Source organism: Aphelocoma coerulescens, chromosome 10 (assembly GCF_041296385.1).
Source record: "Aphelocoma coerulescens isolate FSJ_1873_10779 chromosome 10, UR_Acoe_1.0, whole genome shotgun sequence".
NCBI classification, from domain to species: domain Eukaryota; kingdom Metazoa; phylum Chordata; class Aves; order Passeriformes; family Corvidae; genus Aphelocoma; species Aphelocoma coerulescens.
In genome coordinates, this window is record NC_091024.1 from 3278064 (window position 1) to 3303237 (window position 25174).

The window sequence follows — 25174 nt, forward strand, 5'->3', positions numbered from 1 at the left end:
AAGCAATAATTTGCCAAAGATCATTAATTGGGTATGTGTGAATTTTTATCTTCTTCTCTAATTTAGTTTTCAGCCTTTAACTGGAAAACCTGTTTCATCTGCTGAAGGGACCATGCCATGTGGATGACATGCTGCTTGAGGCTGGGAAGAAATGAGAAGAAATATTTCTCTAGTGCAATAGGGCAGGAGAGACTGAGGCTGACCAGGCAGACTGATTTTCAGGGAAGTCACCAGCAGCACTACCTATACTTGTGCCGGAAAGCCGCTTTGCTTTTCTGCCAGATGGGAAGTTATGACCCCGTTACAGGAGCTGGTAGGCAATCATTTTTCAAAGAACAAAAGAATGAGTAACCGGGAAATGCTGAGGTGGATTGAAGAGCTAAGGGCAGGAGTTCCCTTCTGTGTAGTTGGAGACACTCCTCTGTCCAGAGCAAGGGCAGAAAGAAGGTGCTGAGGTTCTAGTGGAGTGGGGTCTGGTGCTGCCCAACTGTGGGGCTGAAAGTGGCCCACAGAGACTGTGGCAGATGGCATGTCCCATGGAGATGAGTGTTGCTCCTGCTGCTTCAGTCTTGAAGCATCTGCAGCCAGAAAATGAGGATGAGGAAGAGAAAGTCTCCTCTCTTAATTGTCCGTGACTTAAGTGATGCAAATGCTGTGGGGATCCCCCTTAAACCTTGACTGACAAGTGAAGAAGAATGTTTCTACTGCTTATTGTACTGACATCTTTGTTCCACGGTGAAATGAGACATAGGTAGTTTTGTGCTATGGGCAAATGTAAGCCTTTGATGTGGTAGCACTGTTTGATAAGGTTAATATGATAATATCAATGTACTTACAAAAAAGGCATAGTATTGATGAATATTCTTGCCAAATAGTCTTATCTGCTTTATGGTCCACATACTGAGCCATGTGGAAAAAATACCCCACAAGAACCTGAAAGTGAACAGAGAGGTTTTGTAACTACATCTTTTGAAGACCTTAAATATCCACATCCCTGACTAGACTTTTATGAACAAAAAATTGCTGAGGTTTTCACACTGCATGTCCTTGAAAGTCAGTTTCTTTCCTGCTTCACTGCCAAAGCCCAGCCCAGCTTCTTCAAAAGCTGATAAAATTGCAAATGCCTGAAATGGGAAGGAGAGAAGCAGTACCTCATGCAGCTGATGCACTCACAGTGGGACAGTGTAACAAAGAGGTAACAAGCAGATGACTATATATGATCTCAGCTGAAAGTAATTTACTACAATTTTCAAAACTAAGTGTTGATGGAAGAGCTTTTAAACCTGCAGTTAGGCAGTTTGAATGAAATGTTAGGAGGAAATAAAAGAAGACTTTCATGTGGCATTAACTCCAAGGGTGGATGATGTGATTTTGAAGAGGGACTTAAAGATTAATGTACTCTAGAAGTACTCTTAAGGTTTATATAGATGCTGAACTATCCCATTCTCTCTGAGCATGCTGAGTGCACCAAGGGCTGTCTATGCTTTAGTTTTGCAATGGCATCTGGGTGCCACTCAATGAATTTGGAAGCTGACTTTGAACTGGGCTTTACAGAGCTTGTAAACAGAAAAATATAAATGTTCTCATTCTGAGGATTGATGCTAAATTCTTTGCTTTTTAAAGGTAATTAAGATAAATTTTATTTGTAGTCATTGTAGTGTTAAGGAGAGTTAGCAGAGTTGAACACATGTAAAGTAAGGCAGCCTCTCCTGTGGAAAGGGAACTCGAGGTCTCTGAATTTTGCTTTATTTTGCCAGAGCAGATCTAAGAGACTCACTGTGTGTGGAGCAGCCAAACTGAGAATCAAACTGCCTGGCCAGGTAAGAAAATAAACAGTGAATTTGCAGCCCTTTTGAGTGTCAGCTGTAGGAGTGTCACCTGAGGTTCTCAAAATGGAAGGCAACTGGAAGTAATTTCTCAAGTTTTGTCTTAATGTCTTGACTCAGTCACATTCCCCCTTCAGTACCTTTGGGAATTCTGTACAGAGCAGGAATGAATAGATCACTTACAGCATGCTGTAAATGTACTTCTTGAAGGGAGTTCAGCTTTTCTTTATACTGTGTGTGGTGTCTCTGGGACTTTCCCTCCCAACTGGCTGAAAAACCTTCTTTCTTCCCTTTTTCTTTAGAATTGAAGCAACTCTCTTGTAGTTTCCAGGAGTAGCTACCTGTTGAGCTAATGACAGTAAGGAAGGAGTTCAGCCCAGGCCAGAGGACTGCACAAGCTGTTGTATGATGCACTCACAGTCACGTGGCTGTGCAGCTGCCTGCTCCTCTTCTCTGGGTTGAGTGAGCTCTGTGTGCTGCTGAACAGTTGCTTTTCTTCAAAACACTAAAATCACATGCTGATTAGTGAGATTACTTTTCAGTCAGGGCATGGGTGTAATTATGTTTAATGTATTAAAGGTGTAAAGAGCCAGAGTCAGTAATTTTTATGACCTGTTTAATGACAGCCATAAAACCAGGAGGTTTGGTTCCCCAATCACTTTTGTGCTCTTGTGCTTTGGAGTTGGGGATGGAAGATTTAAAAGTTGAATTTCAAATAGAATACATTTGGGGTTTTGATATAGTGACTTACTCTGTTTCTGCTTAATGCATTTTCTTGGACTTAAAAATCTTTTTTCATACCACTTGTTCACTATTTCACTGGCCACTGTAGAAGTGGATTAAGCACACAACAAGCACATACAGGCAAAAGGTCTTTGGACAAAGGCTTTTGGCCTTTTCTGTGTTCTGGGGACATACATGGTTATTGGAGCAGGAGGATGACCTGGGTCATGAAGGTCAGTCCTCTGCTATTATGGGCAGCCACAGCATTAAATGTCTTTCATAAATGCATCCTGTACTGTCTCAAAACTAATTACTTTCCAGCCTTTCCCTGTTTCTATTAGAAGGTTGTTCTTTCTGAGGGATTCTAATCCTTCTTATTTCAAGCCTAAACTTATTTATGGTGAGTTGATACCTGCTTGGGCTCATTTGCTGCTCTGCAGGCTTGCCAGTGTTGCTGACAGCAGCAGCCATGCCAGACCATTACCTGTGTCTCTGTCTCCAGTCTGTGGAAAGCACTGCCTTCCACTCTGGAGGTGCTGCTTTTCCCTGCCTTATACCCCATCCACCTGTCCCCATTGTTCCCTCTGTCATGTACTTTATCTGTAAGATGTTGCCCATCTTTGTGTTTAGTTGATCCAGCAAAACAGCATCCCAGGGCTGTTGGATATACTGGTGATAGAAATAAACAGTGGAGCTGATGGGACTGCAGAGCTGAAAAGGCACTTGAGGCTTTCCTGTTGCAAGAGCAGTGGTAAAGATTGTTATAAGGAGCACATTCAGCAAAGAGAGACTTGATTAGGGTCTCCTCATCTAAGACTGTGATTCTTCAGCCACTTGGTCCTGCTGTACCTCGAGTGACCCTCCTGGGCTGCCACACAGTGCACACAGCACACGACTAACAGCCTTCTGGACCAGTAGGGAAGATCGTGTGGGAGATACCAGGACATCTCAAATGGGGCAAAATGCCTGTGTTTAGATGAAAATGTCTGTGCATCTTGAATGTTCTTTTTCTGGGCATCTCTGTTAGTGTATCAGCATTGTGATGCACTTAATTATAAGTACAAGAGACTAACAGTGAATAGATTTTGAGACTTTTAGTAAAGGGAAAACCAAGGAGAGCAGGTTAAAAACTAAACCAAACTGAATAGAGCTTGTCTACATGCCCTTTATACAACAGCCTCTCTCCATGCTCTCCCTAAAGTGTTTTGCAGATCATCAAACAGGTTCTTTTTCTGAGTATGTGTTGTCTGTTGTGAAGTTTTGACTATGGAAGTGTTGCATCTCATACAGTGAGGCTGTTCCTCTAGAGTAAGGACACTGGTGTAAGGGAAGAGTTGAGGGCTGTTTCTTGTGGACTGCAGGGTTGTTAGACTAGAGGCCAAATTTCTGACATTTGCATGTAATATCAACACTTAATTAATATGTTACAAGAATGATGAATGCTCATGACCATCTCATTCAAGTCTTCCTCCTTGTATTACATTCCCTATTAGATATTAATAAAAAAAAAGTTTTCTTCTGACACTGTTTTCTTTAGACACTGTTTGTCACTTACCAGTGCGTGATAAAAAGCTGCCCAGCATTAATGTGTTGCAGGTTTTGTGCCTCACCTTCTCCCCTCAAGATGAACCATTGTTTAACTGAGCAGCTTTCACGTCTGCAGACTCCATTGATTTATTTCATGCAAGCCCTTTGTAGCTGGGTTGTTGCTATGGCAATAAGAAAACACAAACAGAATAAATGAATAATGGCGATAAGGAATTGTTAGCTGGCAACAGAGATCATACATTTTGACCCTTTGTGAGATTTCTTTGTTGTCTGAGGACCAACAAAGAAAAGGGATGGATTTCATCTGTCACAGGGACAGCATCCAGGTGGAGAATATGCTGAATTGAGAAGGGGTGCATTAACCCCAGGACAGCCTTAGACCTTTAGTGCCTGTGACAAAGCTCTGGGGCCCAAAAAGGTGTCCAGAAGTGTTGGAATGAAGACACAGAATTAACTGCTCTTATTCTGTCCTGGAATGTGAGCTATTCTGGCTGTTGGGGATGAGTCGAATGCACCTCATTCAAAAGACAGAAGCAGCAGTATGTTTAATTAAGGTGAAATAATAATTTGACAGAGTTGAATAAATCTGATGGTATTTAATAAAATTTTACAGGGGTTTGCTACAGGTCAGTAAGTTTGATGGCAAGGTTCACCTTATTAATTACTGCATGGAAGAAACATACAAAGGAAAGTTGGATTAGAATCTGGTTAGTATGATTCACACAGAGACCACAGACCTTCCTGGTGAGTCATGAGGTTCACAGTGGACCCCCTTGCTTTCTAAGCTCCTTGTGGAGCCTTGGTACACCTGAGTCAATCTTAGTCTCAGACTTGGACAACAGTATAAGTCTAACGAAATTATCTCTGTGAAGTTTATGCTAATTAATATTGAGTAGATTAATAATGTTTCATTAGTATTAAATCAGTGTGCTATCAGTCACTTACTGAGGGGATCTCTCTGCCTTGGGCAGGGAAGGCTCTCTTAGGTAGGGAATCTCAAACCTGGAAAGGCATCCCTGCACAAGGGGAGAGTCATGGGTGCTGCAACTCAGCTGCAGCTGAGGGAGAGCTCAGATTTGGCTGATGATGATGGTAATATGTATAGAGTGAAGTAGTTGGCTGTTGGTCAATAGCAGAGACAGGATACCTGTTTTTCATTTAGCTCTGATGTCATGTTCTGTACTTTGGTTATCTTGCATTTTTGGGCTTTGAGACCACCTTTCAAAATATGTTTCTGAGGCATCTTCATTCCCCTGTGCATGAGCCAGGATTCCCAGCCTCCAGCCCCATGCAGGGATTGGGGCTTGTTGCACCTTCATCACCATGAACCAAAGTACAGCCTGTGCTCAGGCGTGTCTGTAACGCTGCCCCGCCACTCTGCTTCTGTAGGAATTAATTGTCATCTGTAAAGTGTTGGTTGGATTGAACTCTTCACGTTTTTTCACCTCCTGAGAGATGCCAGCTCTCAGCAGCTCCTCCCTGCCCAGCAGGAGGAAGGGCAGTGGCACTGGCCCCGCTGGAGGACTGGATGTGACGTGGGGCCTCTCGGATCTCACACATCCCCCGGGACCCCGCTGAGCGACGGCTTTGCAACACAGGCTTTGCCACAGGTTTGCACAGTCCTAACCCAGTGAACTGCAACCTGCTGGTCTGGGGGCACTCCAGAAAATGTAATTGCTAAGTCATGTGTAGTTTGTAAGGAAAAAATAACAGTTCGCTCACACAAGTACTGGAAGTTACGTTCAAAGCACGACCCCTTGCAGATGTGAATCTCTGCAGCTCTCTGGAGTCTGCTGCAGTGACAGCTGCTGATGCTTTCCTGCATCCCTCAAGTAGGTTATTTGCTAACTCCTCATTCATATCTGTTAGAAATGCTGCAGGGGGTGTAGAGGATGTGTTAAGGATTTCTGCTACAGTTGCACGCAGAATTAATCTTTCGAGTTGGTTTCAAGTTTAGATCAGGTTTGCCAACACTTTTATTTTGCCCAGACTTTTCAAGCAGTAAGATGCTGCACAGCAGGACCTAAAGTACCAAAAACTCACCATCCATGTTAAAACTGATTTGGAATCTGGGGATTAATATTGCAAAAGCAGTGAAATAATGACTTTATAGCTTTCCAGTGTAAACAGATAATAAGATGGATGCTGAGCCTGTGTGTTGCCATTGTTGCCTTTCTTATTTTTAAGGACTGTTAATTTTAATATCATCTGTTAGGGAGTCTTGAGATTTATAGTACATGTAGACAGCTGTTGGCCATGAAATACAGTTGCAGCTGCAAAAAGTGCAACTTCCAAAATAATAGTCAAAAGGGTCAGATCCTCACCTGGGGGCATCTTTGCTCCCACCAGTACTCATATTCGTTAATATAATATTCTGATGCCCCTTAATAAGGGCTCTTTGGTGATGGGAACAGCAATAAACTGTTGGTGCATTAAAAGCCCTTTTGCCACAGAAGACATGGAGTTGAAGTCAACAAGAAATGCAACGTTCAAGACCAGAAGTACTGGAGGTGTTTTCCTTAGCATGAAAGTTGAAAATCTTGGTATATGTTAGCCTGAATTTTATGCTTGGCATATGCAGCATAAGGCATAATATTGCAATGAAATAAATGAATTTATTGTTTCTAAATGCTCAAAGCCTATCTGTATGGTATAAAATGTAGTTTTCTGCTGGGACAGCTCAGAGACAGGACTGTGAGAGCTGTGCCTGTGTAGGCTAGGACTACATTGACCTTTTAGTTTCTGATGCATCTGTTGAAACAGGTCCCCTGTAACTCTCAGGGAAGCTGTGCTGAGGAGCAGTGCCTCTCTCACATCTCCTGAGCAGGGCCAATACCACGGAGTGTTCTCCACCACGATTCCACTTGGAGAAACACTGACCTTGTTCATTGCCTTCTTGGTGTGCTCCAATGATAGCACCTTCCAGAAGCTGGGATATATGAAAGTGGGAAGCTTTGGAAGTATACAATACCAGTATTCCTGGTAATTTGCAGTAGCTGGTTAATGTATAGAGAGTCAGAGAACAAAGAAATGGAATATAGATTTGTCAGGATCAAATAGATTTATAGATATAAATGTATTTATAGATTTATTTCCTAATCTCATGAGAATACTTACTCCATTCTCCTTGGCTTAGTTGCAGGAAAGACAATGCAGTGCTTTTGTGCTATAAAGTTAAAACCACAGCTTCCTAGTAAATAGAAATTATTCTCTTTTCAACACAGTTCAAAGCTAACCTGGTAGTGTACAATACGTGTACACAGCTCTTAAAAGCTTCAGTGATCATAGGCATGATTTCATATTTAAGCAGTGTCGTACTCTCTGACCATCTCCTTAAGCCAAGATAAAAGAAACATTTTTTCCATTTTAAGCAGTCATTAGGCATTACACAACTATTTCCTTTATATTTTCTAGTTTGCCAGAACCTCATTGAAATTAAGTATGGTAAGTGTGGCTAGTCTATTGTTTTCCAATAAGCTTTTCTCTATCTGTTTATAAATCTACAGAAACTTCATTTATGAGTTTATATGCTTTGGAGGGTATCAGTAAGCACTAACTGAGATTCATATTTTGTTCTGAGATATCTGTAAGGAAGTGTAATTATACAGTTACATCCTGCTAGGATTTCTAGTGTAGAAATCTTTACTAGAGTACATAGTTAATCCCAGCTCTTGTAATAAACAGTGTAATTCTCTCTTTGGGAACTGACAAAATCAGTCCAAGTGCAATCCTAAGAGCAAGATGTAATTCCTACGATGTCTAGGTTGTCTGATTGAAAATGAATGTGTATTATAAACTTTCTGGTGTACAACACCAAGCTGTGTTTCAGCAAGCACTTCAGCACAAGCTTAACTTAAAATTCCCTTGATTGTAATAAGATACGTTTGTGTGCTGGTCATGCAGAACCTGGGTTTTCAACAAAAGAGATCCCATGGAAGTCAGAGCCTGTGCTCTCCCATGGCATTTCCTACAAACTGGGATTTAGCTGGTTGGGATTGTCAGATACACCTTCTGTGTCCAGCTGCTTATCTGTGTGTGCCTGCATCCCTCTGCAATCCCTCCCCTGAGTTCTGCTCACATGTTTTGGACTATTGCTCAGAAGCTGTCGCTTGTACAGCTACCATAACAGTGTTTACAACCTTTCTTTGTGGCTTTTTAAATACTTTGACTTAAAGGAAAATGACAAGTCCTTCACCTTTATGAACTAACCAGCTTACAAATCTGGGGAGGGAATAAGTTTTTCAGAACGAGAAGCTTCAAATTACTTAAAAGAATGATTTCCAGTACATAAGAGAGCACAGTGTCTGTCATAGACCTATATTCACCTAAAGTAAAAACCTAAAAAGAACGTATTTGTGAGATATCAGTTCTTCTGTAATATTCTAAAAAATCACTGCTATTTTTACTAGATCATACCCTCAGGATTTTTTCATCAGCCCATCTTGAAAGCTGCCACAGTTACTGTGTTCTGAGGCTATTTCTTGAGGGTTAATGATTTGGCTCTAATCTCTCTTTACACCAAATGCCCTAGACCTTGTCTCCTTCTTAAATTTACATTTTTTAGGTAACATTTGATCTAGTTTTTAAATTTTCCATTTAGAAACGATTGCTTTTTACTAGAAAGTAATTTTCATTGTGTTCAAGGAGAAGAAATGCTTCATTCAAAATTATACATGGTGACATGAAGGGCTTTTACATATCAAAGATGTTAAAGAAGGTCTGAATTCTCTTTTTTAAACATTAACTTCATGTTTCACATACACTAATTTCCCTTGGTATGTTAGTGTGGGTATCCTGTTGAAGCTCAAGGGGCAGATCCTCCCAAATCCCACTAGAGAGGTGATGAGGATTTCCAGGTTTTTAGTGCTGGCATCTTAACTGTGTGAGTGTGACATGGTAGAGGTTCATTATCCTCTTCTGCTCCCATTCATGCACATAGAGCTGAACTCCCTAACACCAGGAGACAGCCACAGTCCCACCAAGCAGAGCACTCATGGCAAAAAAAATACTCCAGCTTTTGACCTCAGAAGGTACCAGTGTCCTTAAAAACACTGATTTTTCTGCACCTTCATGTTTTCCTTTTTCTGCTCTCCAGCTGGGTGGGTAAGTGGGGATCCTTGGAGTGTCTGTGCACCAAGGAATTGAGTGCTGAAAATCCTGTGTTCAGGACACTGCTTCTGTTGTGTTCAGGGAAAGAGAAGTCCCTGCTGAAAATCAGTTTTAGAACAAGAATTACCTTATCAAGGATCACATAAGAAATGTCCTGAACCCATAAATCAAATAAGGATTTTTTTGTGCATGTGATGCTTTAGCTGGATCAGCATGATTACTTTATTTGTGGCCCTTTTTTATGCTTATGAAGGAAGCTTAGGTTCACTGTTCATTCGTGATTTTCCTTTCTAAGTTCAGTTGTTGCATTTATTTCTCTTGCAGTCTGGAGTCTTTTTCCCCTGAGCAGACAGGTTTCTTTATCCCCACCTTTAAATGATGTAAAGTCACATTCTTGCAAGTCATTCATTGTGTTCATGTAGCCAGAAACATAGATTTTCTTGTTCCAACTCCTCTGCAATGTCGAAGAATTTTTAAGTATACATTCCTAGTGCATGACCTCTTTGGCTGTATGGTGATTATTAATATTACAGAAGCAGCAGCTAAGAGGAAATTACATCAGTAGATAAGATGAACTGTGCAATAGCAGAAGCTTTATTCACACTGAATACACTATTCATTTGCACAGAGAGATCACTTCTCAATTCAAAGAGGAATATTCTAATTTAAGTCTTAACTTCAGCCATATGTCAAAATCTCTTCAGAAACAAAGCTTACCACTGTGCAGTGATCCTGTAAGAAACACATTCCCCTTTGTGGATGGGCACATGGTAGGTGCATCAAACCCTTGGAGCTCTCGTTTTTCCTGACAAGCATTCTTTTTATATCAGAACATATTTCAGTTTAGTCAATTTGCTAATTTAATGTAAAGTGACCCAAAATAGGTGTAAAATTGAGGAAATACCATAGTTAGTAGTCTTCAGGTTCATTCCCTTCTAAACTTAGGCTGGGCTTTTATTACTTATTTAATCTTATTAAAAGGTGCTTTTGCAATACACTGAAGCAGTAAAATTTCAAAGTACACCTCCATTAAATTAAATCATATGTATAAATTTAATTGAACATGGGTGATAATGACAGATCCCAGGCACAGAAAGCCAAAGGGAGTTCTCTGCTTAGGTGCACAGGAAAAAGCAGGAAACAGTGGCCTGGCTGCTGAATCAATCTTAGCAGTATGGCATTGTAGAGATAACTGGAAAACATTTTGTGTTTTGTGGCATACCTGGTAGTCTGGGACCTCAGGCTATTAAAAGGGGGAGGGAATTCCTGTAGAAATTGCTGTCCTCTGCCAGATCCTGTCGAGAAGAGATAGTAACTAACCCCTCTCCTCAGAGAGCTCAGCACAGCCACCCGCCCTTCCTATGCTATGCTGGCTTCTGTGCCCGCACACAGGGGGATTCCATGGTTTCATTTATATTTAAAACCACATGCTGTCTGCCTTTGGTCACCTCTAGTGGTATAAATCAGAACCTAACAATGGAAGGCCCTAAATAAGTGGGCCACGTGGATGACAGGCTTGTACAGTCGTGTACCTCCACTGGGGTTGTGTCACAGCACCGTCATTGCTGTTCCTGCAGGTTGGAGCAAGGTCTTTTTCCCTAGCCATGCATTAGCCATAAGCCTCAGTGCAAGGAAACGTTGGAAAGGGAGTTGTAGCAAAATAATGATTTCATCCTGAAGCCATGTGGGGTTTGCAGAAAACCTGTCTTCTGACATGACTGACTTCTTGACATTTATTGGCGCACCCAGGTGAATATCATTCTCTGATAAACACTTTGGAGTTCCTCCAGGTTGATTTGCTTATTCTTGGAAGTTTTTGCTAGTGATGTATGTACTTCTAATTTCACCATGTAAGTGGAGATAGAAGAGGATTGAGAATGATTAGCTTCAGAGGGGTGTTTGTTTTCTAAGCCCTTAATTCTTGCATTCAAACTGAGGAGTCAGGGAAGAATGACAGAACTGGTGCAAACTCATACTCTGCTGAAAGAACAAATTAATTGAAGTCAGGAAGATTCTGATGTAGGTAGAGTGATGAATGAAAAGCAGTTTTGTTGTGTTTATAGACCTGCTGGGTTTTATTGGCATTTGTTGCTCTTTGGGTGCATGCATTTATTTATTTTTGCCTATCCATTTGTTAGCCTGTAGCTACTTTCCAGGATTTAGGAAGAGTGAAGTTTGCTCAAATCACTGGTTATATTGCAGATAGATTTGGCCCAGTGTGTTTGGCTTGTCATTTGACTGCAGCATTGGCATGGTTATTGGTGGGTCTTCCTCCTCAGGATTATATTGTACATTTTTGTCTCCAAAGAGAAGAGAATTTGGCAAGGAGAGCCAAGAAGCATCTGGCTCTTTCCTGTTGTTCTCTCTCTCTGTTACTGGGAGTAGGGCAGTCTTATGGACAGCTCTAAATTTAGCTGCTAATTTTCATCAGTTCTGCTTAGATTTTTGGCTAGAGGGGGTACCTGGGTGAGATGAGAGTCCTGGATGTGGCACCTACTGAATTGCATCCCCATGGGGAACATCCCTGTGTGTTTCCTGTAAGGTCCCCACATGTTTCCAGGTCATAAAGCCCCAGCTAAGTCCTGGTCTGACTTGTTTGTCAACAGTTTAAGAACTAACTTGTTCAGAGTAGGACTTAATTCTCTACATCCCTTTGAAAGTGATGGTACAAAAGGCAAAGTTACATGCCTTGGTGGTCTCTTTACACGTAGATGTGTAGGCAAGAGAGTTCTTCCAGGGGTTACCATCTTTCTTGACACAGTTGATTGGAATTCATTAGTGAAGCTCCATGTTTGTAGTCACTGGTCAAATATTGCTTCTGGCAGTTAAGAGACCTGTAAACCAGACAGAGATGGGCAGAATGTCATTCTGTTGGAGCAAAAATATCCTCCCTTACATTTCCTTCCTACCTGCTGTAAAACCTGGCTTTGAGTCATTGCATGCCTTCCTGACAGGTTAATTTTTTGGATCACATTTGTCATTTGCCTATAGCTGGAAAATAGGAGAGCAGATTCCACAGTGAAAATCCAAAAGGAGATGTCATACCTACTGTGTGGTTCCACCAGCAAAGTGCTTCCTTCATATCAAGGTATTTAAACAAGAATATTATAGGTCATATGTCTATATTTCCATTGCATAGATAGGATGATAATGAAGTGGCACCTGCATTACTGGTACTGCCCTCCATACTTTCACTGAAGTTTACCCTTTCTACTCAAATCCTCTTTTTGTGTGTTTTAAAATAATGAGATTATTTGCAAAATATGTAGAATATCAACAATATGAATTCTCAAAAACTATGTGTTCAGGATCAGACAGGTAAAGACTTGGAGTCAGATATTAAACAGAAAAAATTGGTGTAGTTCCTAGATTTTTGGGGAGCAGCTCCAATTTGCATCAGCCAAAGATCTCTCCCAATTTCATTGGAATGGTAATTTTCATGCAAAACGCACCAGACATCACAGGATTCCAGTAGTTCCGGCCCATTTGTCTGCTGCTGCTAGGAAGTTGTTTACTCTTTTGTATCACTCTCTGCTGACGTCTGCTCACTGAACAATGTCATCAAATTTCCTGTTTTTTGGCTTGTGGAAAGCAGCTCCCCCACCTTATGCTCAGGCTTTGCTGCGTGGAGATCCGTGGAGCCGGATGCACCCAGCAGACAGGATGTAAGGTTAAATGCAGCAGAGCTAAATAAATAAAGTAGGTGTTCAGTTGTGAACTAGAGCTGCCTATTTGCTCGGGGGATGAAGCTGACAGCTCAAACATGGAGCAGTGATAAAATACTTGTTTCAGGTTGGGGGGGTTTAATGGCTTTTGAGGTTTTTTCCCCATGAGTTTATGCTAGCAGCTTCCTGGAGCAGCCTGAAATAGTTTATAATGTGGTGCTGTGTGATGTATGTGTGAAAACACCTCTGTCAGGTATTCACAGCATTCTGCTGCTGGTGCTGTAGCTCTGCAGGCAGAGGAGCTGCCAGCAATGTGTTCATCAATAGCTCCTCTGCTGCCAGAGCAGCAGTCTGGTGCTGAGCTCAGGAGTGCTGACACTCTGCCAGGGGGCTGATCCCCTTATATTTTTGGGTTGCTTGTGTTCTGGCCAGTGCCAAAGGGTCATTAACTTCCACTTGGACAAGCACCAGCGATAAGCAGAGCAGACCTTGGTAAGTTCAACAGGTCTTCCAGACAAAGCTTGGGGTGCTTTCATTGATAACACCAACATTGTCATACTGGCCTCCTGTCACCCATAGCAAGAGGGAGCACCTATTGTTAAAAACCCACCTAACCTTTGGAAAAATAGGGCATGCTGTGTGCTTTATGGTATCGGAGTCCTGTGCTCCCCTCTCTTCTGCAGGTCTGTCATGCTCCAAGTGGTTCCCCCCAACTTAGTGTTTTACTCTGTCCCTGAATCCAATTTTTCCTTTCTCCAAAGAGCTTGTGTACTTGGCAAAGAGCATTTGATCACTTCATGAAAACAATTCTTGTAAGGATTCTCCTTTATTAAAACAGAACAATTCCCCCTCCCCCAAAAAATTTAAACACCACCCCCCCAACACCAGAAAAAGAAAAATCCCACAACATAGAACATTTGGAATCAACTTGCAGAACACTGAAAAAATCCAGGAGTATCTGATGACAGACAGAACTACAGGGTATGCTGCAGTGGATTATAGGAGCTGTCCCACCATTGGGGGCATTGAGTTTGTCTTTATTTTTTAAGGGTTTTTGTTACAAGAATGTACAGCCAGAACATTTTGCCTACCGCCTTTCTCTACTAAATTCAGTTTTGTTGCACTGTCTCACTCTGATGCTTGCAGTAACTGGAAATAGTCTGAGTGTGTGAAGCACTGAGTGTGAAGCATGTGGGCTGTCTCCTCATTGAAATGCTGAGTTCTTGTCATCATTTCTGACATCTTCATGCCTGGATTTCTGCAGAGACAAAAATGCTGTTTGCCTCAGAGTATCTTCTATTAGAATCAGAAAGGAATGTAAGAAGGTTCCCTTGCAATACCAAGTTCCTGTTCTTGCAGCATCCTGCATCCCTAATGGAGCCTGTAGTCAGTATATGGAGAGATGGACTGGATGCAGTACCCAGCCATGGGTAACTGTGTGAATCTACCTTCCATCTCCAGGTGTGTGCTTGCATTTTGAATGGGCTTGTCTCAATAAAATCATACAATGCCTAAACAGGAACATTTTCCAAGACAGTTGGGTAAGATGTGGTCAACTTGCACTTCAGTCAGGTAAATGCTTGCAGTGCAAACCTTGCAGTCTGCACAAGTAAAATAAAGAAGTTGATCTAGCCCCTGGTGCAGACCTGCCCATAGTGCAGGACCCACATCAGTCACCTTCCGATTTGAAACAAGCACTGTCTGTGCTGAGGGAGGCGCAGGAAAGAAGCAGGAAAGGAGACGGCTGCAGACAATGAGTTCAGTGCCTAGGCAAAGGTAACACTTCACCCAAACAATTGGCAGGGCCTTCTATCTCTTTGTTTCTCCCTTGCCCTTCTTCCTCTCTGTGTATTCCCTGTTCCCTCCTCTCCATGTTTTCTGAGGTTCATCCTGTATCTTTGTGCCTTCCCATCAGATAACAGTGGTGGTGTTTGATTCTTTTGACTTCTGCCCCCCTTTACAGAACTGTCCCCTTAAATTTCTCCTGTGCTCTTTTTCATTCCCCTTCACAGCTTCAGTTGAAGTTTGAACCTCTAATGGTGTTACAGACAACAAAAATCACCTTCAGGGCTACATTTCCTCCGTGGCACAGCTGGACAAAGCTCCCAGTTGCCTGTGTGGACTGTAAGGCTGGATAGACCTCTGCATCCCTGGGGAGAGGGCACCAGGGGAGCTGTGCTCCTCATCCTCTCTGCACAGCTGTCTGCACGTGGGCACTGCCAGCATGGGGGGCCCAGAAAGCCTAATACAGTCTATTCCTTATCCTGCAGTGGAAGAGGAGAGCTCATCAAATTTTGTCTCCAGGGCATCCTAGTACCAGCCTTCTTCCTGGGGCCCTTGACAGGGACTGAGCCAAAGGGCTCAAAATCGGAGCTTTCTGCCTTCTGCTCCTGGTTAAATTTATTCATAAGTGGCCCTCATGGAGATTTGTAAGTACAGGTGCAAGCTAAAACTCCTGGAAAGATGTCATTCATTTTATTTCTAACAAATAAATTCCAGATGTTTGCCTCTAACTCCCGGAGTGCTGATATGATCAGCTTGGGGCTCCAGTTGTTCAGTCTTGTGTTAGATGACAGAACAGAGAGTGAAATGAATGCTCACCACTGCCAGTGGTTGGCAGTCGAAGGGACACAAGTTTTTCTAACAATATGAGAGAGTTCCAGATGAGACTGGGAGGGTTGTGTTGAGAAAACAGCTGGCTGCACTGCAATGATGGAACAGTAGTAACTAGATTTAAAAGAAAATAAAAATAATCTTGTATGACAGAAATGCTGGAAATTCTGGAACATTTCAGAAAGAAAGTATAATATAATGTACTGCAAAAAATAGGTCTGTACTTATCATAAGGTGTTTCTTGCTGCAGACTGTGAAAAGCTTCTTATGTGGGAAACACTGATTTGCATAGTGCTGCTTGCAAAGGCTGTAGCTGAATTCTCAAAGTCAAACTTGGGCGAAGAAGTGTTTTTCCTTGACTGGCAGAGCCAGGAGATTACTCTTAGTCTAGAAAAAATAGCAAGGCAGTCCAGTGGTAGTCCTGGTAATTCTATAGGCCCTATGTGCCATGCAGATTAGAAAAAAATAGAATGGGCTGAAAATACAGAGCAGAATGCAAAGCAAAATCATCAGTTAAGCTATTAAATTGTCATAAACACTGCAAAATTCTGTCTTGAAACTTGGTCTGAAGTAGAAATGTAATATGTGCAATATGAGTTGTGACACCCATGGCTTCATATTTACAGTATCAGAAAAATACTTTTCCCAACATGGGCATGTTTCTCTTGTAAAACATTTAAATTAGTCTTAGATGTTGTAAGTAGTATTAATTCATGGTACAAACAAGCCATGCTTCACTTCCTTCCCAAAGAGCACGTGGGTAGCAATGGCAGGGCTGTGTTATTTAAGAATGAAGAAGGGCATGAGGCTGGAATACCACACACAGTTGGCAATGGATTTGTTGGATTTGTCTGCCAAAGGAACTCTCAGGTGATCAATTACCCAGCATTCAGGGCCAGCTGGGCAGGGAGGGAAGGACACAGAGAGTCACGATGGACCTTGGTTTGTCCAAGAGCCCTCTTTAGCTTTCCTTGAGTGGAACTCAGAAAAGGAGATGTGCAAGGACACAGAATCCGTGCAGCAAACGCACCAGATAACCCCTTCCACTCGCAGGAAATTGTCAGTTGTGTCACAAAACCACTGCAAATCTTGCTTGCTTCATCTGGAAAGTATTTCTGGGTACAGCCTCATACTGTGGCCTGCAAATTTTGTTACTCTGTTTTGGTGGGGAACGTAGTGAGAGTAATTTACATCTAATGGAGTAGTGGTTTGATGCCACCTCTAACGTGTTCCTGCTGTTTCACACAAGGGAGTTTTTTGTTGGAATATATTTGGAGGTTCTTGTCAAAATTAGATTACAGAATATAACTGGATTAAATTATGTGTCTCACAGTATATTCTGAAGTCATTCAGAGTACAACATGTTGGTTCAAATTAAGCCGTGAAGAAAACAATTAGAACTGTGGTGTTCCGTGGTAGGTGCTTAGACTGTACGTGGTAATGGCTCATAGAGTTAGTCAAAATATATTCCTGCTGCAACCTATTACTGAAATTATAAAGTTCAACACTGACCAGCACACCATTTGTTTTGTCTTTAGAGGATGAGGACAAAGGAGATGCAGAAAAAGCTGCTAACCACACAAATATGCATGTGGTAAGAACATTTGTCCTGGCTTAAAGGAACATGCAAACACATAAAACAAGTCAAATGAAACTTCCCAGGGTTGAAAAGAGCTTCCAAAATCTAGGACACTATTCTCTCCTGCATCTGTAGTAAGTAGTTACAGCCTTATGCTCAAAGTTCGTAGAGGAAGAAAAAGAAATCAGGTGATATATCTGAGTAATAAACTTTTAAAGAGTCAGATCTGCATCATTCTTCAGTGAGTTTATAGGTTTACTTTTATTTTTTTAATTCTCAAAGTGACCTATACTTTTACTGTAGCTCTATTGGAACTGTTAGTAAAGTGAGTCTGGTTTTACCTTTCTGTTGCTTACATGAGACATTATACTAAAAAACTATTTATCTTTGATACCTAATTTATTTGTAATGTGTTCTATTTACCGATTCACACAGGCTGTCTTTCCCATTAAACTGGTTTATAGAAATGCAGTATAATTTTTACACCAAGCAATAGTTTTGCTTCATTCTAGTTCTATGAATTTTCAGCTAGGTTTTGTGTCCTAGAAGTCTGGCTGAGCTCAGAGTCAGGCCATGAAACTACACTAAATTGCATATTTCATTAATAGAATTTTTCTGTTTGCTTTGGACGTTCTTCCCAGTATTTCGTAGCTTGGGGGAAAAGGCAAAAGAAAATAAATGAGTACAGTTGGTTTTTTACTCAGCTTTGCTGGAGATACAGAGGAGTTTCTCTTCTGCCTGTTGCAGGCAGCTCTGAGGAGCTCTAAGTCCCCACAGTTTGGTCATGCAGATACAGCGTCCATCCTTCCCAAGGGAGGACACCGAGGCTTGCAAATTAACATTTCCTGCTAAAATTTCTGGTAAAAGCTCCCAGCTAGAGCTATCAGCAGTCTGGATCACTGTCTGGGAAGAAACACTTGGTGCAGGGGAGGAAGAAGGAAATGGTGGCTGTGAACTTATTAATGGTGTCGCCAGACAGGACTTTAATGTCTATTTTCTCTTGTTTGTTCTTTGGCATAAAGCTTTCACGCTCTCAACAGAAGGCCCAGGCCTGCTGCATCCTTTCCTTAGGAAAATCAGCAGAGTGAGAAACATATTCTGGATAGTTGCAAAACAGATTAAACAGGCTTGTTTGATGCCAGGATTTGGATCTCGAGGGAGATTGATTTTGGATAGAGGCCAGTTTTCCTTGCAGCTAATCATGGGGGTTTTGCATAGGTGGACACTGTTTAGTTATATAATGAGTAAGTGGAGCCTCTTTCATATTGCTCCTTTTTTTAGTTCCTCACTGTTATCCAAGTGGAATGAGGATGCCTGACTGGAAAGTGCCTTATGAAACTCTGTTCCATGTGACAGAAGAGCCACCTGTGCACAGCTCCAGCACTGGTTCCTGTTGTAAAACATTTGTGCCACTCTCAGTTGCAACACCAGACCATTTTAGACGAACCAGATAAATTCAGGTGTCAATAAAATTGAGCAGAAGGTGGTAGGCACCTGGTGATCCTAATATTTAAGAAGTTGTTTTTGCTGCTCTGGTCTCGGCTCGGCTCTGCTCAAATTTTGCAGTCCTTGCTGGGAGGAGCAGAAAACCTGCTCATTTCAGAGGCAGCACGTGGTGCTGGTGTTCAGACATCCCCTGTGGAAGGGCCCACTCAAAGGTCTGAGGACTGGTAACCTGAGGAGTCTGATAAAGCTTCTGAGAAAAATTTTTCTGACACCCACTCACATTCTAGGGAAGACAAGCACTGTTCTATAGTGTCTGTTTAAATGACACATGAAAAGTCCTCATCTGCTCAGCCTAATGCACCTTTCAGCCACTGCTGGCTGTGTGCTCATAAGTGTTCATGGTTTATACAGCACTTATGCTCTGCAGTTTGCAGGTGAACATGTGTTTACATTAAAGATTTATTCAGTGTTTTTGCATCTTCTTAGCCCCCCACATGTTACAGATCTTTCCAAATCTTTCAAACTTTGTGACTGCAGCAGCTCTCTGTGACAAAGCTGCACTGACACCATGCAACTTGTAAAAGTATTTGATGCAAATATCTCCAGATGATGTGTCTCTTTCCTGGAAATCTCAAGGTTAAATAATTTATATGAGGCTATTCAACATCTATAGATTATTACCTGGATAATTACGGCCTGTGTACTTTATTTGAGAAATGCAAACATGGTACCTGGAGAGAGTATATTTGGACAGTAGGGCAGGATTGCATCTTAAGTGGATATTTGATACCCAGCTGGATTTGTTTCCCAGTTAAGGACTACAGTCTCAGAGTGCTTTATGGGCTTCCTTGATGATGGGGTGTTTATTAAAGAGCTGCCTTGTGGGAGACTCCTCTGCTGAGGCCTCAGCTGCCACAGCTTCAATCCTGTGAAACTTTACTAGGAGTTGGTAACATATTGATTGCTTGTGAGTTTCTAGGGAGAAAATCGTGCTGCTGGTATAAAATAATAATTTATTTTATACTAGCATCATCTTCTTTGTCATATCCAGCAGTTCTTTTGTAAAGAAGATGTTACTCATAGGCAGAAGATGCAGAGATTGCTTTGTATCAAAGATAATAGTATAATTACACAGATTTTTTTCATTTAAATGAAATAAAATGGAGTATGCCTACCACAAATCCAGATAGAGTGAAATTATGTTTACAAGAAAACGAGAATGAAAAACTGCTTTGTTGCAATAAATTCTACTTAATTGCAGTTCTGATTATAATGAAAATCCCACTTTATTAAAAACATGCAGAGTTAGGGGGATAAACTGGCATAACAGTAAAAAGGTTCTACTCAAGGGAAAAAAAAACGTGATCCCATCCCAGGCGTGTGATATTTAACGAGCCTGTGGGCTGGCAGAAGCACTGTGTGTTACTGAACCAGAGTCAAGCAGAAAACCAGTGTCAGGTTTCAAACTACCCTGTAGGTCCTCAGGAATGAAGAGGCATCTGTATTAGAGGAAGCCAGTGGAGTTCCTAGTGGTCAAAAGAAAGGGATCCCCAGGACTCTTAAATCTTTTTTGTCTGTTTTCCTCCTTATCCTAAAACCTGAAGTTGGTCTGTTGGATTGGTTATAGCTGTGAACAAGCAAAATTAATGCTAAACCTTGGAGTGAAAAAAACAATGTACTACTGTGAATTTCCTCAAGTTTTGTAAAACGACATCTTAGATATGCCTGCCATCTCAAGTCATCGTTTGTTGGAGACAAAGTTCCCTATTTAGAAAAGGTTTGACTGCCAAGAACTCCTCTTGGTTTTCTCAACTATCAGTTGACAGTTCCACTCAGTCTGAGAAACATGTATTCAACAGACAAAAATACAGTAATGTTTATTATCAGTACTGTACTGGCTGCTGTCCCACTGACTCTGCATTCATTCTACCTGCAAACTCCCATCTAGAGACAGCGCCTTTGCTCAGAGCAGTTCCCAGGCAGGGTGCTGGATAGAGCACAAGGGAGTTTGTGCATCCTGAAGGTGGGCAGAGCACACCTCTTGGACCCTAAAGAACTCTGGGGATGTCCAGCAGGCTCACAGACATCTGAGCGAGCTGTGTGAAGGTGTGTGTGGCAGATGGCTGGAGAATGGGAAGGAGGAGGAGAAGGAGGCAGCTCCATACTGTCACCATCCAGTCTTGGAGGACTAAACTGGCCCATCCAGGATGCCCACTCTATGCAGAGGCTGCAGATCTGTAAGATAAAGATAAGAGATGGCAGCAGGTAGAAAAAATTACTGTGGTCAGTAGTGTCTGAACTGTGCCAGCACAAAAGATGTGTTACTAGTGACAGCGAAAAAGCAAGTTTATTCCTTAACAAATGGAGGTTTAGGACAAAACAGAGATCTTCTAGGAAGCCTAGCAGACCCACTGACTGGATTATTCTATTTTTGGGCTGTACTCTCTTGCTTTGCTTGGTCTGTTTGTGACGATTGCAGTATTGGTAGATCAAGCCATGAAAAGTTTGTCTGGCATAAAGTAGTTGGAAAACTTCCTGGTAGACTGGAACTTCCTTTTAGTCAGATGAGTCTGTTCAAATCCAGATGGTTCAAAGAAAACTGTTGCTGAAATTCATATTCATAAGGAAAAAACGAAAACTGATAATGGAGTTCTGTTGTATTCTGATACATCTGTAGTCATCTCTAAAATAAAACTAGTAAGTGGTATCCACCAGAAAAAAGAGAACTAGCTGATAGATAGGAAACAGATTAGCCTTACTGCTGTACTTCAGGATCTTGCAGAATCACAAGAGAGCATGCAGTTTTAAAAATATGAAACAATAGAACTACTGTGCCATATTTAAGTCTCCCAGAGTGCTGTGCAGCTCAACTGTTAAAATGCATGCAGGAAGAATTTCCCTCTGGGCCAGAAGAATGTAGTATTTGTACTAAAGTGTCGGCTCAAGTGGGGGGGATGGAAAGCCAGCCACAGCTTGCCTGCAAAATTAATACACCTGAGGCGGCAGCAGGCAAGTGTGAAGTTCCTTTCCTGTTGGACAAAGATGTTGGTAAAGCCAAAGGCTGCATTTATTTATTTGGAATTATGGGAACCCCGATATATTTAATGCTCAGATTTTGAACACGTCTTGGCTGATGACCTGCAAGACTTACAGACCAATTTCTTCTCTGTTAACTTGGCTAGACTTTGCATCTGGGTAAAAGTTCCTGCTGCCAACAGATGAGAGAGGATAGCACGCTGAACCTTTTATAGCAGTGCTGGTGTAGGAGGAGTGAGTTGGTCCCCAGAGCTCAGTTACAGCTCTCCCAGCCAGTGAAATAACCAGACTTGTGTCAGCTGAGGGGGAAAAGGGAGAGGAAGCAAATCTTTCAGCCTCCTGGGAGTTGCTGGGCACATTGTTTTTATGTGGCTGCCTTTAAAGCATTTTGTGAGATAGAGTGTGGCTGGTCCTGATTGCAAAGGGAAAACAGAGCAGTCTCAGAGTTGTTGGAGTCCAAGGGAAGAGCTGCTGAAACTCAGCAAGTTGCAATATCCACCCAGATGTGCTGTTCAGCTGCCCATGAGGTGCCAACTCACAAGGCAACCACAAGCCTTACTTGCACGTAAGCCCAGAGTACCAGGGATGCCTGACTTTGCAGGACATGTGCTCTGAGGTGCAGAGTATTCTATCTGACACTTGAATTTTGTCAGAAACAAATAAAACATGGAATTAGGTGCTAGTGTCTTAAAGATGACCTCTTTTTTTTTTTTTTTTCCTTCATCTGAAGCAATTCAGTTTCTGCATGTTGCACATTTTGTTCCTGTTTGAACAGCTGAAAATGTTCATACTAGGTTTTTTTTTTTCTGTTGCATTGATAAAGGCATCAATTTCTGCAACCTATGTATAGCAAACCATTATTATAGGGTTTAAAAAATTCTTCTAAAGTACAGGCCAGATCAGTTAAGCTGCTGTTTTTCTCTTGGTGCAGGATATAACTACAGATGCTCCACAGCATGCCCTCACCACACAGAAATATTTGACTACAGTTTAGTGAGCAGCCCAGGGATTCAATATGGGGAGACCTCACAGCCTCCAGACAAAGTGTATATTTGGCCTGAATGGAGAAATTCTTGCCAGCACTTTCAGTCAGAAAGTGGGACCTAAATGAAGACCCCAGTGAGCCATCTCAAATCCTAAGATTGTGAAGACTTAGGACACTTTAAATTCTGTGCTGGTTGGTCAGAATAGCATTTGGGGAAAGGACAACCACGAGGCACAGACCAACATTAAGGTTATTCACATTTGTTGTGGTGGAGTGTATGATTCACTTTTTGTTTCTCTTCTAAACAGACAAGTAGATGGAATTTCAAGCCCAGTGTGCTTATACATAATATGCAGGTCTAAAAGGGGTCTTTGAATCAGGTAGATGCTGCAGCAAATACAACTTGCAGAATTTGAATAGTTTTTGATATGAGGACTGGTTTCTGTTCAACTTTATTCTCATTGGACAGAAAAGTCAGTGTGGATTAATGAGTAAATGGCTCCCTTTTTCTGACTTGGCTGATATATTCCATCCTTTTTTGCTGTGTGATTCGTTGAGAGTGAGGACTCTTGTGTAAGTGTGTAGTGCAAGGTTTGCAGTTGTTTTGCTGGAGTTGTATCTGCTTAGCTTAGACACCTACAGGACTGCTGCGGTTACCAAGATGTGATATAACTTGTTTGAATTATCACCAACATAATTTTGAATTTCAGAAATAAATGGGTGTTTCCCAGGTATCAGCCTAATGGTTGATAATACCCAGTCCTACCAGTGCCTGCTGCTGTAGGTTGGCCAGCAAGCAGGGCCACTGGATACCCTGCCCAGGGGTGCCAGGGCTCAGCACGAGGAGGGCTGGGGCTGCCTCTCTCTCCCTTGGTGCCTGAGTTCCTCTGAATGTCAAAACGAAACCAGCAACCTCCCTCTTCAAGTTTGGAGATCTGTGCAATTGCTCCATAGGCACGCTAAGTGATAACGACATTTATCACTTCAATACCGTGTCAGCAGCTAAAAAAGTCCCCCAGTTTGTCAGCATGTTCTGTGTAAAAGTTCAGACCTTTACCAGTGACAGGGACTGCTGACTGGCTTTTTCTGCTGTCGTTGTACAACGTGACCACAGTGGGCCACTCATCTGGGCCAGAGGCCATCCAGGCCTTACCACAGTGAGATGATAATACGAGTCACTTTGGGACAGCATCGTTAATTATTCCCAACCAACCAGAATGATTCACTTTTGCATGTGCTACGCTTGCAGTTTGATAACCAAAGTTTCCTGTAAAGAATAAGGGGAGAACTTACAAACAGTAGAAAGTGGGAGTTCTTGGTTATGTCTGAAGTGTGCAAGAAGGCAGCAAGTGTGATTTCCCAACAGCGTTGCTGCAGTTCTGTTCTAAGTTGGCTTCACTTACTGCACTGAGGAAATGCAGTAGGGAACCAGGCCCAAAACACAAACAAACAAACAAACAAACATATATAATCGTGGTTGGCATGTGTGGCAAGCTGAACATACAGCCAAAAACCAGCTGTGCCTGGGAGAACCCTGGTGGAGCTGGGATAGTCCTTGTGTTCACCGTTGTGTGCTGGCACTCCTGTAAAGCAGTCCCAGTCCCACCAGGGTGTAAATTTCCTGGGAGGCTTCCTCAGGACCTGGGTTAACACAAAAATTGCCCCCAGGCTGAGTAATGGAAGAGGGGCTGGATTTTGGAGCAGTAAAGGTGTTGGCAGTTCGTTGGGAATAAGAAAGTGAGTCCTGTGGCTGGTTTACATGCCCAGAGAGAGGGGCCAGCAGCCTGACGTGAGAGCTCTGGCGACTCATTACACTCAACAAAGCTTTTCTTCTCACAAAAACTGCAAGCTGTCAAAATTGTGTTTTGCTAATGATGTGAACCAGAGGCCAGAGTTTGGCTCTCAAGAGCTCATTTATGTACAACTGCTTCAAAAACGTGCACCAGAACTTAAGAAACAGGTTAAGAAAACAGAGGGTGTGTTACCCCATCACCAACTGTCTGCTGTATTGTTACGTGGCAGCAGTGTAGATAATTCTTCTAGGAATCAATTTAAAACAGGAAATAGATAAAAGGAAAACTTCACTGGCACAAAACATTGGCTGATCTGTAGGCCTTGTGACACAGATATAAATCTGTATTGTTTCATTCACAGAGATGCATCAGTGAGAACAGGATTGAGATTAATCTGAATGCTAGATTTTATCAAAGCACTGAGAATGGTGCTTTATGAGTTCAGAGTCTGTGGCATTTATCTACATCTTATATGAAGCAGAAATAGGAAAAAAATATCAAGGGCTGGAATTAGCAGGTTTCATCTGGCTTGAAGAGCAATTTTGGTAAATTTTAATTGCCTTTCAGAACTCCTGTCTTTGTATTTCAGCAAAGAATAAACTGACTCTGTACAGCACAGGGTCTTTGAAGGCCAAGTTTACCTTTGTCCTTGAATCTGTTGAGCAAAGGCAGAAACCTTGGACACTTTGTTCTCTCTTATTCTTTATTGAAACTGTTGGGGACTCCAAACAACAAAAGTAGGAGCTGCACAGAGCCAGACTCCCACTTCATTTACACTAAAGTAAATCCAGCATATTTTTCTTGTATTTGGTGGAATTGCTCTGGATTTCAGTGTTGCTAACCAGGTTGGA

The 25174-nt window shown here is 42.0% G+C and overlaps 1 protein-coding gene across 5 annotated transcripts in view; it reads left to right on the forward strand.

The window, feature by feature from the left end:
• Window positions 1-25174, forward strand: part of PDE8A (phosphodiesterase 8A) — a 141949-nt gene that overhangs the window by 78888 nt on the left and 37887 nt on the right. Inside the window, exons 1-2 of one of the 5 annotated variants that reach the window (XM_069025627.1) lie at window positions 1313-1623; window positions 1758-1820. The exons of 3 other annotated variants lie outside the window; for them this stretch is intronic. The gene's annotated coding sequence lies outside the window, so the exon portion shown is untranslated. Of the gene's footprint in view, window positions 1-1312; window positions 1624-1757; window positions 1821-25174 lie in introns of those variants that run through there. One more of the 5 variants, XM_069025629.1, reaches the window with a different exon arrangement.